The sequence below is a fragment of the Microcaecilia unicolor genome, chromosome 7 (genome assembly GCF_901765095.1).
Source record: "Microcaecilia unicolor chromosome 7, aMicUni1.1, whole genome shotgun sequence".
Taxonomy (NCBI): domain Eukaryota; kingdom Metazoa; phylum Chordata; class Amphibia; order Gymnophiona; family Siphonopidae; genus Microcaecilia; species Microcaecilia unicolor.
In genome coordinates this window covers 132,387,866-132,402,086 of record NC_044037.1, presented here as the reverse complement: position 1 = coordinate 132,402,086, position 14,221 = coordinate 132,387,866, and the positions used below count along the sequence as shown (strand labels likewise).

Sequence of the window (14,221 nt, the reverse complement as noted above, 5' to 3'; positions counted from 1 at the left end):
TAGGCTGCTGTTCTCACTATATCATACCTGTTCATACCCATTTCAATCAAGCAGGATGACTTTTATTCTCTGTAATAATTGTGGTGCTTTAGTTTCAAGACCAATTATCTGGAGACTTAAGGCTTGTCCTATCTGTCTGCAACTCACTAGATTAAAACACGAGCTCAGTAAAGTAAAACAGGAACTAGATGCACTTAAAGCAGCATCTAGGACCGCACAATATCATACTGCACAGAATCATACCAAATTATCACCACTACCACAAAGGATAAAAACCACCTAAAAATAGATGGATCACTGTAGGCTCAGGCAGACTTCGTTATGTGACAAGAAAACATCAGACCTCACAAGTATTACCACTACAAAATTATTTTACTCCATTACAGCACTGTGATGTTCTTGAAAACAGAACAGAAGCCAAAGAAAAAATAATAAAAGTGGAACAAAAAGATATGAAGGTACCCAAAGAGAAAAGAAACCCCCAAATCACTATTGTTGAAACGCATACCAGGAAATATAAATGGAAAGCGATGACCACAAATGCTCACAGTCTAAGCAAGAAAGTTCATGACCTTCAGGCCCTGATGCTGGAGGCAGACTTAGATGTTGTTGCAATCACAGAGACGTGGCTCAATGGTTCCCATGAATGGGATGCAAACATACCAGGCTATAATCTATTTAGGAAGGATAGAGAGGGTCGTAAAGGTGGCGGAGTAGCTCTGTATGTGAAGAATGATATCACTGCGACTGAAATGACAGGAACCTGGGGAAAGGAAGAAGCGATATGGATCACCTTAAAAAGAGATGATAGAACCTCTGTCCACGTGGGTGTTGTCTACAGACCTCCAACACAATTGGAGGAATTAGATAAAGACCTGATCGCGGATATTCAAAAGTTGGGAAGCAAGAGAGAGGTGCTGTTGCTGGGAGATTTCAATATGCCGGATGTAGATTGGAAGGTTCCCTCTGCGGAATCGGAAAGAAGTAGAGGGATCGTGGATGCTTTCCAAAGTGTTTTGCTCAGACAAATGGTGATGGAACCCACGAGGGAGGGAGCGACACTGGATCTAGTGCTCACAAATGGGGATAGCGTGTCAAATATCCGAGTGGGTGCCCACCTGGGCAACAGTGACCATCAAACGGTTTGGTTTGATATGACAGCTAAAGTGGAGAGCGGCCACTCAAAACTCAAAGTCCTGGATTTCAAGCGTGCTGACTTTAGTAAAATGGGGGAATACCTGAGGAAGGAGATGATGGGCTGGGAGGAAATACGAGAAGTGGAAGGACAGTGGTCCAGGCTGAAAGAAGCTATAAATAGGGCCACAAACCTTTATGTAAGGAAAGTAAATAAAAGCAAGAGAAAAAGGAAACCGATATGGTTCTCCAAGCAAGTGGTTGAGAAAATAAAGGCTAAAGAGTTGGCGTTCCAGAAATACAGAAAAACTCAAGAAAAGGAACACATGGAGGATTACCGGATGAAAATGAAAGAAGCCAAGAGAGAGATACGACTGGCAAAAGCGCAAGCGGAAGAACAAATGGCTAGAAATGTAAGGAGGGGTGACAAAAGTTTCTTCAGGTATATTAGTGAAAGGAGAATGACTAAAAAGGGAATTGTGAGACTAAAAGATACTGCGAACCGCTATGTGGAAAATGATGAAGAAAAAGCAAATTTGCTAAATAGATACTTTTGTTCTGTTTTAACAGAGGAAAATCCTGGAGAAGGACCGCGATGGACTGGAAATAATACAATTGAGAATGAAGTGGATACAGCACCATTCACGGAAGAAAGTGTGTATCAACAACTTGAAAAGCTAAAGATGGACAAAGCCATGGGACCGGACGGGATCCACCCCAGGATATTGAGGGAGCTCAGAGAGGTTTTGGCGGGTCCTCTTACAGATTTGTTTAATATATCCTTGCAGACGGGAAAGGTTCCGAGGGATTGGAGAACGGCGGAGGTGGTCCCTCTTCACAAAAGTGGTGATAGGGAAGAAGCTGGAAACTACAGGCCGGTAAGCCTCACTTCAGTTATTGGAAAAGTAATGGAAGCGATGCTGAAGGAAAGGATAGTGAATTTTCTGGAAGCCAATAAGTTGCAAGATCCCAGACAACATGGCTTTACCAAAGGGAAATCGTGCCAAACGAATCTCATTGAGTTCTTTGATTGGGTGACAGGAGAATTGAATCAGGGACGAGCTATGGACGTAATCTACTTAGATTTCAGCAAAGCTTTTGACACGGTTCCCCACAGGAGGCTCTTAAATAAACTGGAGGGGCTGAAGATAGGACCTGAAGTGGTGAACTGGATTAGGAACTGGTTGACGGACAGACGCCAGAGGGTGGTGGTGAATGGAATTCGCTCGGAGGAAGGAAAGGTGAGTAGTGGAGTGCCTCAGGGATCGGTGCTGGGGCCGATTCTGTTCAATATATTTGTGAGTGACATTGCCGAAGGGTTAGAAGGTAAAGTTTGCCTATTTGCGGATGATACTAAGATCTGTAACAGAGTGGACACCACGGAGGGAGTGGAAAACATGAAAAAGGATCTGAGGAAGCTAGAAGAATGGTCTAAGGTTTGGCAATTAAAATTCAATGCGAAGAAATGCAAAGTGATGCACTTAGGGAATAGAAATCCACGGGAGACGTATGTGTTAGGCGGGGAGAGTCTGATAGGTACGGGCGGAGAGAGGGATCTTGGGGTGATAGTATCTGAGGATTTGAAGGCGACGAAACAGTGTGACAAGGCGGTGGCCGTAGCTAGAAGGTTGTTAGGCTGTATAGAGAGAGGTGTGACCAGCAGAAGAAAGGGGGTGTTGATGCCCCTGTATAAGTCGTTCGTGAGGCCCCACCTGGAGTATTGTGTTCAGTTTTGGAGGCCGTATCTTGTTAAGGATGTAAAAAGAATTGAAGCGGTGCAAAGAAAAGCTACGAGAATGGTATGGGATTTGCGTTACAAGACGTATGAGGAGAGACTTGCTGAACTAGACATGTATACTCTGGAGGAAAGGAGAAACAGGGGTGATATGATACAGACGTTCAAATATTTGAAAGGTATTAATCCGCAAACAAACCTTTTCCGGAGATGGGAAGGTGGTAGAACGAGAGGACATGAAATGAGATTGAAGAGGGGCAGACTCAAGAAAAATGTCAAGAAGTATTTTTTCACGGAGAGAGTAGTGGATGCTTGGAATGCCCTCCCGCGGGAGGTGGTGGAAATGAAAACGGTAACGGAATTCAAACATGCGTGGGATAAGCATAAAGGAATCCTGTGCCGAAGGAATGGATCCTCAGGAGCTTAGTCAGGATCAGGAGACGGGGCTGGTGGTTGGGAGGCGGGGATAGTGCTGGACAGACTTGTACGGTCTGTGCCAGGGCCGGTGGTGGGCAGCGGGACTAGTGGTTGGGAGGCGGGGATGGTGCTGGACAGACTTGTGCGGTCTGTGCCGGAGCCGGGGTTGGGAGGCGGGGCTGGTGGTTGGGAGGTGGGGATGGTGCTGGGCAGACTTGTGCGGTCTGTGCCGGAGCCGGTGGTTGGGAGGAGGGGCGGGTGGTTGGGAGGCGGGGATAGTGCTGGGCAGACTTATACGGTCTGTGCCCTGAAGAGCACAGGTACAAATCAAAGTAGGGTATACACAAAAAGCAGCAAATATGAGTTATCTTGTTGGGCAGACTGGATGGACTGTACAGGTCTTTTTCTGCCGTCATCTACTATGTTACTATGTTACTATATTCATACCATTATTGCTATCATTTTATGGTTGTCCAGAGTGTAATATCAGCCAATTCAAAAATAGGATGGACCTTTAGTACATTGTTGTGCATCATTCTATTTACAAGCAGCTTGCTTGCAGCTCGTTGCTTTCGAAGCTTTTCCGACTGTCACACTATGTATACGTGTATACCTCTTTTGGCACCTTTTTCCAAAAAATACCATGCCAATAACAGCTTTCCCCAAGATATTTATTTATTAGATATATATCTTTTCTCAAAGCATTATTCTTCAAAACACGGTTCGTCACATTAGAAGTCACAGTAGATCATTCATACCATTATTGCTATCTTTTTATGTTCACTTTGGAATGCAACACCAGCCAATTAAAAAACAATATGGATAGTTAGTACATCGTTGTGTACTATCAGTATTCAGTTTAGTCTTTTAGCATCATTCCATTTACTCCTTTACTTGTCATGGCACACTTTTTAAGATTAGTAATGTAATTGTTCCCCTCACCAATACAATTTTTAACACTCACACTCCCGATGTATTACCACAGAATATTTCTGAGCTCGTTTATTTTGCATTCACAGCACTTTCGATAAATATTTTTCAAAATACAAAGTTTGTTACATGTTTGAACACAAAGGGTTACTCTATATTATACACTTTCGATATACGTTCGTGTATTTATCTATCAACTCGATAAGTTTATAGCACTACCACTTACACAATATTTCTTCACATCACGGTAGGTCCTCATATTTTCAGTTTTTGTTTTTGATATTCTTCTTGTTTTTCTCCTACTATCAACACTTTGATTTTCTTTTACAGAAGTCCTAAGCCATATTTTCCTTGGTTTTTTATCAAGTGAAAACCTAAAAAGGTACACTTTGCTTGCATATAACGATCATCTTAAAATATTTATTATCTAAAGACGTTACGTTTCTCGTTTAAAAGCAATAATTACACAGTCACGTTTTTTTACAAATCCCTTATCTATTTTTGATGTATTTTTAACAAATTTTTAATTACTTTATTATTTTTATCATCTTTTTCTAGTTATTATTCACTATTCTTTACTTGTTATATTTTTATTTATTTTTCCACCCACTACAACACGATATCATTCATGGTCTGATTACAACAAAACAAACAAACTTTTTTCGGGTATGATTTGATTTACAATCTATGTACTTAGAGTTGCTTTTTTAATGTATTCTTTACACAAATGTATTTGTTTTTTTCTTTCACACATATTTCTTATGATCATCCATACAGTACGAAGAATCTATTTGTATATGTCACTATCCAGCTTATTTTCGAAAGACAAGGCCGGCAATCTTCCTACACAAATTGAGAGATGGCCGGCCATCTCTCAAGGCCGGTGAAATCGGCATAATCGAAAGCTGATTTTGGCCGGCCTCAACTGCAGTCCGTCGCCGGGATGGCCAAAGTTCCCGGGGGCTTGTCGAAAAGGTAGCGAAGGCAGGACAGGGGCGTGCTTAAGAGATGGGCACTCTCGGCCGAGAATGGAAAAGGAAGGGCGTCCCTGGCGAGAATTTGGTCCACTTTATTTGGTCCCTTTTTTTTCAGGTCCAAGTCCCAAAAAAGTGCCCGAACTGACCAGATGACCACCGAAGGGAATCTGGGATCACCTCCCCTGACTCCCCCAGTGGTCACTTACACCCTCCCACCCTCAAAAAAACAACTTAAAAAACTTTTTTTTGCCAGCCTCTATGCCAGCCTCAAATGTAATACTCAGGTCCATCGCATCAGTATACAGGTCCCTGGAGCAGTTTTAGTGGGTGTAGTGGATTTCCGGCAGGCGGACCCAGGCCCATCCCCCCCACCTTTTACACTTGTGGTGGAAAATGGGAGCCCTTCAAAACCCACCTGAAACCCACTGTACCCAAATGTGGGTGCCCCCCTTCACCCCTTAGGGCTGTGGTAGTGGTGTATAGTTCTGGGGAGTGGGTTTTGGGGTTCTTTTTGGGGGGGGGGGCTCAGCACCCAAGGTAAGGGAGCTATGCACCTGGGACCAATTTGCGAAGTCCACTGTAGTGCCCCCTAGGGTGCCCTGGCATGTGAGGGGGACCAGTGCACTACGAATCCTGGCCTCTCCCACGACCAAATGCCTTGAATTTGTTCGTTTTTGAGATGGGCGCCATCGGTTGCCATTATTGGCGAAAACTGAGGGCACCCATCTCTAAATCCGGCGATCTCAGTATTTAGGTCGACCATCTCTAATGTTGACCTAAATGTTGAGATGGGCGCCCCCCAACCGTATTATCGAAACGAAAGATGGACGCCCATCTCGTTCGATAATTACTACTACTACTACTATTTAGCATTTCTATAGCACTACAAGGCGTACACAGTGCTGCACAAACATAGAAGACAGTCCCTGCTCTAACAGCTTAAAATCTAATAGACAAAAAATAAAGTAATCAAATCAATTAATGTGTACAGGGAGGAGGGTAGTTGGAGGCGAGTGGTTACAAGTGGTTATGAGTCAAAAGCAATGTTAAAGAGGTGGGCTTTAGGTCTAGATTAAAAGGTGGCCAAGGATGGGGCAAGACGTAGGGGCTCAGGAAGTTTATTCCAGGCGTAGGGTGCAGCGAGACAGAAGGCGCGCAGTCTGGAGTTGGCAGTAGTGGAGAAGGGAACAGATAAGAAGGATTTATCCATGGAGCGGAGTGCACGGGAAGGGGTGTAGGGAAGGCCGAGTGTGGAGAGATACTGGGGAGCAGCAGAGTGAGTACATTTATAGGTTAATAGAAGAAGTTTGAACAGGATGTGAAAACGGATAGGGAGCCAGTGAAGCGACTTGAGGAGAGGGGTAGTATGAGTAAAGCTACCCTGGCGGAAGACAAGACGGGCAGCAGAGTTTTGAACCGATTGGAGAGGGGAGAGGTGGCTAAGTGGGAGGCCAGCAAGAAGCAGATTGCAGTAGTCTAAACGAGAGGTGACAAGGGTGTGGATGAGGGTTTTGGTAGAGTGCTCGGAAAGAAAGTGGTGGATTTTACGGATGTTGTAAAGAAAGACACGACAAGTCTTGGCGATCTGCTGGATATGAGCAGAAGAGTCAAAGATGACCCCAAGGTTTCGAGCTGAGGAGACAGAATGAGAGAGCCATGAACAGAAATAAAAAACGGGGGGGAGTGGGGAGGTGGGTTTGGGGGGAAAATGAGAATCTCGGTTTTGGTCATGTTTAATTTCAGGTGGCATTGAGACATCCAGACAGCAATGTCAGACAAGCACGCTGAAACTTTGGTTTGGATACAAGGTGAGATATCGGGGGTAGAAAGGTAGATTTGGAAGTCATCAGCATAGAGATGGTAGGAAAAGCCATGGGATGAGATTAATGAACCAAGGGAAGAAGTGTAGATAGAAAAGAGGAGGGGACCAAGAACAGAACCCTGAGGTACGCCGACAGGCAGAGGGATAGAAGTAGAAGAGGATCCACCAGAGTGAACACTGAAGGTGCGGAGGGAGAGGTAGGAAGAGAACCAGGAAAGGACAGAGCCCTGGAATCCAAGTGAGGACAGGGTATCGAGGAGTATGCTGTGATCGACAGTGTCAAAAGCAGCGGAAAGATCAAGAAGAATGAGGATGGAATAGAGACCTCTGGATTTAGCCAGTAATAGGTCATTGGAGACTTTAGTAAGCACAGTTTCAGTTGAGTGGAGAGAGCGAAAACCAGATTGTAGTGGCCCAAGAATAGCATGTGAGGAGAGAAAATCAAGGCAGCGGTGGTGAACAGCACGCTCAAGTAATTTGGAGAGAAAAGGGAGGGGGGAGATGGGTCGGTAATTAGAGGGACAAGTAGGGTTGAGTGAAGGCTTCTTAAGGAGAGGTAATACGGTCAGCCCCGCCCCTCTCGTGGCGCCGTCCTCAGAGATGGGCGCCCTTACAGATGGGCGTCCCTGGTCGAAAATGCCCCTCTATATGTCCAAGTCCAATCATGCATATACATACACATGCAGGGGCTAATATCTTAGTTCTAGTACTTTTGGAAAGAGAGAATAACTATACCTGATGTATCCATTCTATCCCAGTAGATTTTATGACCCTTTTCGGCCATCTCTCTTCTTTTCTCCATGTTCAAGAACCCAAACCTGTTGAGTCTTTCCTCGCAGGAGAGCCATGCCATCCCTTTAATCATTTTTGTCTAGATTTACCAAATCCTCTTCAAATAGGGGTGAGTTGAGCCATGGATCAGAGGCATTGGGATATTCTCCGTTTTATTCTCCATACCTATCTTAATAATACCTAGCATTTTATTTGTTTCGGTGGGGGGGGGGGGGGGGGGGGGGGGTTGTTTTTTTTTTTTTTTACCACCACAGCCCACTGAGATGAGGATTTCAATACACTGTCCACACTAACTCCAAAATCCTTTTCTTGGGTAGAAACACCTTTTTTGTTCACGACCAAGCCTTGAAAAGGTGCCTAAACTGACCAGATGACCACCGGAGGGGATTGGGGATCACCTCCCCATACTCCCCCAGTGGTCACCAACCTCCTCCCTCCCAAAAAAAAAAAATTAAAAACATTTCTTTGCCAGCCTCTATGCTAGCCTCAAATGTCATACCCAGCTCCATCACAGCAGTATGCAGGTCCCTGGAGCAGTTTTTAGTTGCCTCCCTCTCCTGCTCCTAAGCCGCCGGCGCCGCAGTTCCCAGTCTCCACCAAAATTTATGCGCATTGTTACAGAATATGGCCCAGTGGTGAAAACAACTTATGATTACCTAAAATTCAGAAAGTCATTAAAGACTCACCTATTCGGAAGGGCATATCTGAATGACCCAACTTAAATGACTCAACCCTGCAACACTTCACTATTAAAGATCATATTGGACATTAATGAACTCTTTTACCTCAACCCAACTTGATTGAATCTTTTCTTCCCTATCCCAATACAACATATCTTCCCTATCCCAATACAACATTTTGTACCTATCCCGTACCGGATTTGGCGAATACCTTTATGGTATTATGTAAGCCACATTTGAGCCTGCAAATATGTGGGATACAAATGTAACAAATAATAGATCTACATGCATGGATTTACATCATGTTTTTGCTGATGTAAATGGATGCGTGTAGTTTAGTCGCAGTGAAGTCCGCCTAGGCGTATTCTACATACCACACATAAATCTTATAGAATATGCCTAGGCGGAATTGTTTACCCTGCGGATTTGTTAGGCTGCATATATAGAAATGCCCCCTTTATTTACAATTCAGAAAAAACCTGAAAACGCATCTTTTCAAGTAGTCTTTCTCCCCTGGATCTGCCTAATCCCACACCACCATACATTACGAAAAGTTCAGAAATGGAAAACAATAATATTAACCTCATGACATCTCCTGTCATATAACCTTCTTTGGGGAGACTGAGCTCTATTTAGGGCTTTGGAGAGAGCCAGTGAAACCAGTGAGTGTTTTGGGTAGGGGATTGTTAAGCAGGGATAGAAAAGTAAAAAAAAAAAAAAAAGGGATGGTGTAAGGGTTCTGCTACAGGCTGCAAATAAGAGCTGACAACAAATACCAGAATTTACATGATGGTGGGTAGAGCTGGTGGGGGGAGGGGACATGTACTGAATGAGCACACGAACAGCAGATAGCAGCACAGCACCAGAGTGGGTGCATGTGGATATGTATGCCCAAAGAATGAAAGTGCATGCACATGTGTTTCTATGTCTCTGGTGGGAACAGTCTTATTTAGCTTTTCTCTTTGAAAGTTTGGGCTGAAGTGGAAAAGTTAATTGTTAAAAATATATCTGTGTGCGTACTAAGTAAACAAAAGCTTTTGCCCGAAGATTTTACCCAGCTAATTATTGTTACCTGGGGAAATTCCTTACAAAACTGTCCTAATACTGCCTCAACTCTATATCCTTTTAGAAGCACCAGAAAAAGCTAAATATTAATTTTTTTTGCTTCTTCCATTTGTGAACTTTGTAAATTTGTATCTGACACATCCTATATAATAATTTGTACCTCCAACGTTCCATTGCTGTCTGGCTACCTGGGTTCGTAACATCTGATGACGTCAGCCAGCCTCAGCGTTCCATTCCCCCTCACTGCCTCGCCCTCGCGTCAAAACCTAATGACAGAGGGCGGAACAGTGAGAGGGAAGGGAACTCTGGAGGCGAGCTGACGTCAGGATGTTATCAATGGAAGGGAAGCCAGCCAGAAAACGATGAGGTACAAAGGAAGAGAGAATCGCAGCACATCGAGAGTAGGGCAGAGCAGAGCAGAATCGATGGACATGGATGGGAGGAGAGGACAGGAGAGAAGAGAATCATGGGACACGGATGGGAGGGCAGGGAAGAGGAGAATCACTGGACATGGGAGGGGAGGGCAGGGGAGAGACAAAAAATCGCTTACAAGAGAGCCTTTCTAGGGCTGGGTTCCACTAGTTACCAATAAATCTTATTCTGTGGGGCAGTCCACCCTTGGTATCTCTGGTTTATACCGGAGGCAGTGGGTGGTGAAAATGGCTAACTTAACATCCCTGGTTCTCAGTTCACTTTTCCAGAGCTGCCAAGTTAGCCAGCCTCTTCTAGGCCTCTCACAGCCTTTATAGCCTTCCTCTTCTTTTCTATTCTTCTATTGACCCTTGTTTTTCTTTTTGGATGTTTTTTGGGTCGATGCTGGATCTAGTACTCACGAATGGAAGAAGTGTTTCCAATATCTGGGTGGGTGCCCAATTATGTAATACTGATCATCACACGATATGGTTTGATATAAGGGCAAAGGCGGAGTGTGGACACCCAAAACTCAAAGTACTGGATTTCAGATGTACAGATTTTGATAAAATGGGGGAATACCTGAAGAAGGAGCTCTTGGAGTGGGAAAGCGTAGGAGAAGTGGAAAATCAGTGGTCAATGCTAAAGGCTGCTATAAATTTGGCGACTTATCTTTTTGTGAGGAAAGTAAACAAGCCTATATGGTTCTCCAAACAAGTAGCTGAAAAAATAAGAGCAAAAGAGGCTTTGTTCAAGAAATGCAACGAGAGGATCACGGAAAAGATTATTGGATTAAACTTAAAGAAGCGAAGAGGGAAATACGACTAGTGAAAGTGCAAGTGGAAGAAAAAATGGCTAAAGATGTAAAGAGAGATGACAAGACCTTTTTCAGATATATTGGAGAAAGGAGAAAAGATAGGAATGGAATTGCAGACTGAATGATAATGAGAATGGCTATGAGTGATGAGGATAAAGCGAACATGCTAAATAATTACTTCTCTCTGGTGAAGGACCGCGGTCAGCTGTAGAAGGAATATCTGGGAATGGAGTGGATACTGCACCGTTTACGGAAGAAAGATTTTATAAACAGCTGGAGAATCTGAAGGTGGACAGAGCTATGGGGCCAGATGGGATACATCCCAGGATATTGAGGGAGCTCAGGGAGGTCCTGGTGGGACTTCTTAAAGATTTATTTAATAGATCTTTAGAGACGTAAGAGGTTCTGCGAGATTGGAGACGAGCAGATGTGGTCCCTCTTCACAAAAGTGGAGACAAGGAAGAAGTGGGGAAACTACAGACCGTTAAGTCTCACGTTGGTGGTAGGAAAGTTAATGGAGTTACTGCTGAAAGAAAGGATAGTTAACTTTCTAGAAGCCAACGGGTTACAGGACCCAAAGCAACATGGCTTTACCAAAGGAAAACCCTGCCAAACGAATCTTATTGACTTCTTTGACTGGGATGTGCGCTAGATGTAATCTACTTGGATTTCAGCAAAGCCTTTAATACGGTCCCCCACAGAAGACTCGTGAATAAGCTGAAAGGGCTGAATTTGGGACCGAAAGTGGTGAACAGGATAGGAAACTGGTTGACCGACAGGTGGCAGAAGGTGTTGGTAAATGGAATCTGCTCATAGGAAAGGAAGGTGAGCAGTGGAGTTCCTCAGGGGTTGGTGCTGGGTCCTTTTCTGTTTAATATATTTGTGAGAGATATTGCTGAAGGGTTGGAAGGAAAGGTTTGCCTTTTTGATGATGACACGAAGATAGCCAATAGAGTGGATACCCTGGAGGGAGTAGAAACAATGAGAAGGGATCTCCAAAAGTTAGAAGGATGGTCGAGGGTCTGACAGCTAAAATTTAATGCTAAGAAGTGCAGAAACCCAAAAGAGAGATACCGGATAGGAGGGGAGAGATTACTTAGCTCGACTCAGGAGAGAGACCTTGGGGTGTTGGTATCAGAGGATATGAAGGTGAAGAAACAATGTGACAAGGTGACGGCCTTGGCCAGAAGAATGCTAGGGTGCAAAGAGAGGGGTATAACCAGCAGAAGAAAGGAGGTGTTGATGCTGCTCTACAAGTCATTGGTGAGGCCCCACTTGGAGTATTGTGTTCAGTTTTGGAGGCCGTATCTTGCTAAAGATGTAAAAAGATTGGAAGTGGTGCATAGAAAAGCTACAAAAGTGGTATGGGATTTGCGCTGCAACCCGTACGAGGAGAGACTTGCCAATCTGAACGTGTATATCTTGGAGAAACAGGGGTGACATGATACAGATGTTAAAATATTTGAAAGGTATTAATCCACAGGAGGTGGTAGAGATGAAAACAGTAATACATAGTAACATAGTAGATGACGGCAGAAAAAGACCTGCATGGTCCATCCAGTCTGCCCAACAAGATAAACTCATATGTGTATACCTTACCTTGATTTGTACCTGCCTTTTTCAGGGCACAGACCGTACAAGTCTGCCCAGCAGTATTTCCCGCCTCCCAACCACCAGTCCCGCCTCCCATCACCGGCTCTGGCACAGACCGTATAAGTCTGCCCTCCACTATCCTCGCCTCCCAACCACCAACCTCTCTTCCCCCACCTGCTCCGCCACCCAATTTCGGCTAAGCTTCTGAGGATCCATTCCTACTGAATAGGATTCCTTTATGCATATCCCACGCATGTTTGAATTCCGTTACCGTTTTCATCTCCACCACCTCCCGTGGGAGGGCATTCCAAGCATCCACCACCCTCTCCGTGAAAAAATACTTCCTGACATCTTTTTTGAGTCTGCCCCCCTTCAATCTCATTTCATGTCCTCTCGTTCTACCGCCTTCCCATCTCCGGAAAAGATTTTTTTGCGGATTAATACCTTTCAAGTATTTGAACGTCTGTATCATATCACCCCTGTTCCTCCTTTCCTCCAGGGTATACATGTTCATGTCAGCAAGTCTCTGCTCATACATCTTGGAACGCAAATCCCATACCATTCTCGTAGCTTTTCTTTGCACCGCTTCCATTTTTTTAACATCCTTCGCAAGGTACGGCCTCCAAAACTGAACACAATACTCCAGGTGGGGCCTCACCAACGACTTGTACAGAGGCATCAACACTTCCTTTCTTCTGCTGATCACACCTGTCTCTATACAGCCTAGCAACCTTCTCGCTACGGCCATCGCCTTGTCACACTGTTTCGTCGCCTTCAGATCCTCGGATACTATCACCTCAAGATCCCTCTCTCCCTCAGTACCTATCAGACTCTCACCGCCTAACACATAAGTCTCTCGTGAGTTTCTACTCCCTAAATGCATCACTTTGCATTTCTTCGCATTGAATTTTAATTGCCAAACATGCGTGGGATAAACACAAAGGAATCCTATTTAGAAGGAATTGATCTATGTAATCTTAGCGGAGTTTGGGTGGTAACGTCGGTAATGGGGAAACAAAACTGGTTCTGGGCAGACTTTTACGGTCTACGCCCTGATCGTAACTGAATAGATATGGATGGGCTGGAGTGTAAATTTTAAGGGGCTTCAATGTTAACTTCAGAACTTTTAGTACAAGAACAGTACTGGGCAGACTTTTACGGTCTGTGCCCTGAGAAAGGCTAGGACAAATCAAACTCGGGTGTATAGATAAAGTATCACATACCATGTAAAATGAGTTTATCTTGTTGGGTAGACTGGATGGGACCGTTCAGGTCTTTATCTGCTGTCATTTACTGTGTTACTATGTACTGTTAACTGCTTTGGTGCCTCTAAGCATGGTGCGGTATAAAAAGTGCTGAGATAAACTAAATTGAACCAGACTTTCTGTTTAGTTTCTCTTTTGCCTCAAAGAAAATGCTGCGTCCTGTTTCTAACTATAAATAAATTAATAGTCTTATGTACTAAAAAGACCTATTTCAGTTTCCTGCTTACTCTTTGAAACAGTTGATGTATTGAATGCTCTTCCACAGCAGATGAAGAGGCCAAAAAAAAGCAAAGAGATTGCATGAGAATTTGATTAGCAGGCAGTTCTGTTTGGCAGGCTGCAGGTACATTAACTGGTATTTCCTTCTGCAATAATAGAATTAATAGTACAGAAATTATTAGAAGATGCAGGAGTCATGCACTCAGACGTGTCTTGCAGGCTGTATACTTCTCGTGTTCATGTGGTTGATGTTGCATGTTTGAGCAATATTCATGATGGTGTTATTTGCTGACTGGACATATGCTGTAGGACTTGCGGTTAGATGTAGGAGGATTTTCCATGATCGGTTATTTATTTATTTATT

At 44.0% G+C, this 14,221-nt stretch overlaps 1 protein-coding gene across 1 annotated transcript in view; it reads left to right on the top strand.

Annotated features, from left to right (window-relative positions):
- LSS (lanosterol synthase) overlaps positions 1-14,221 on the top strand; it is a 968,970-nt gene that overhangs the window by 473,819 nt on the left and 480,930 nt on the right. The gene's annotated exons all lie outside the window — the stretch shown is intronic.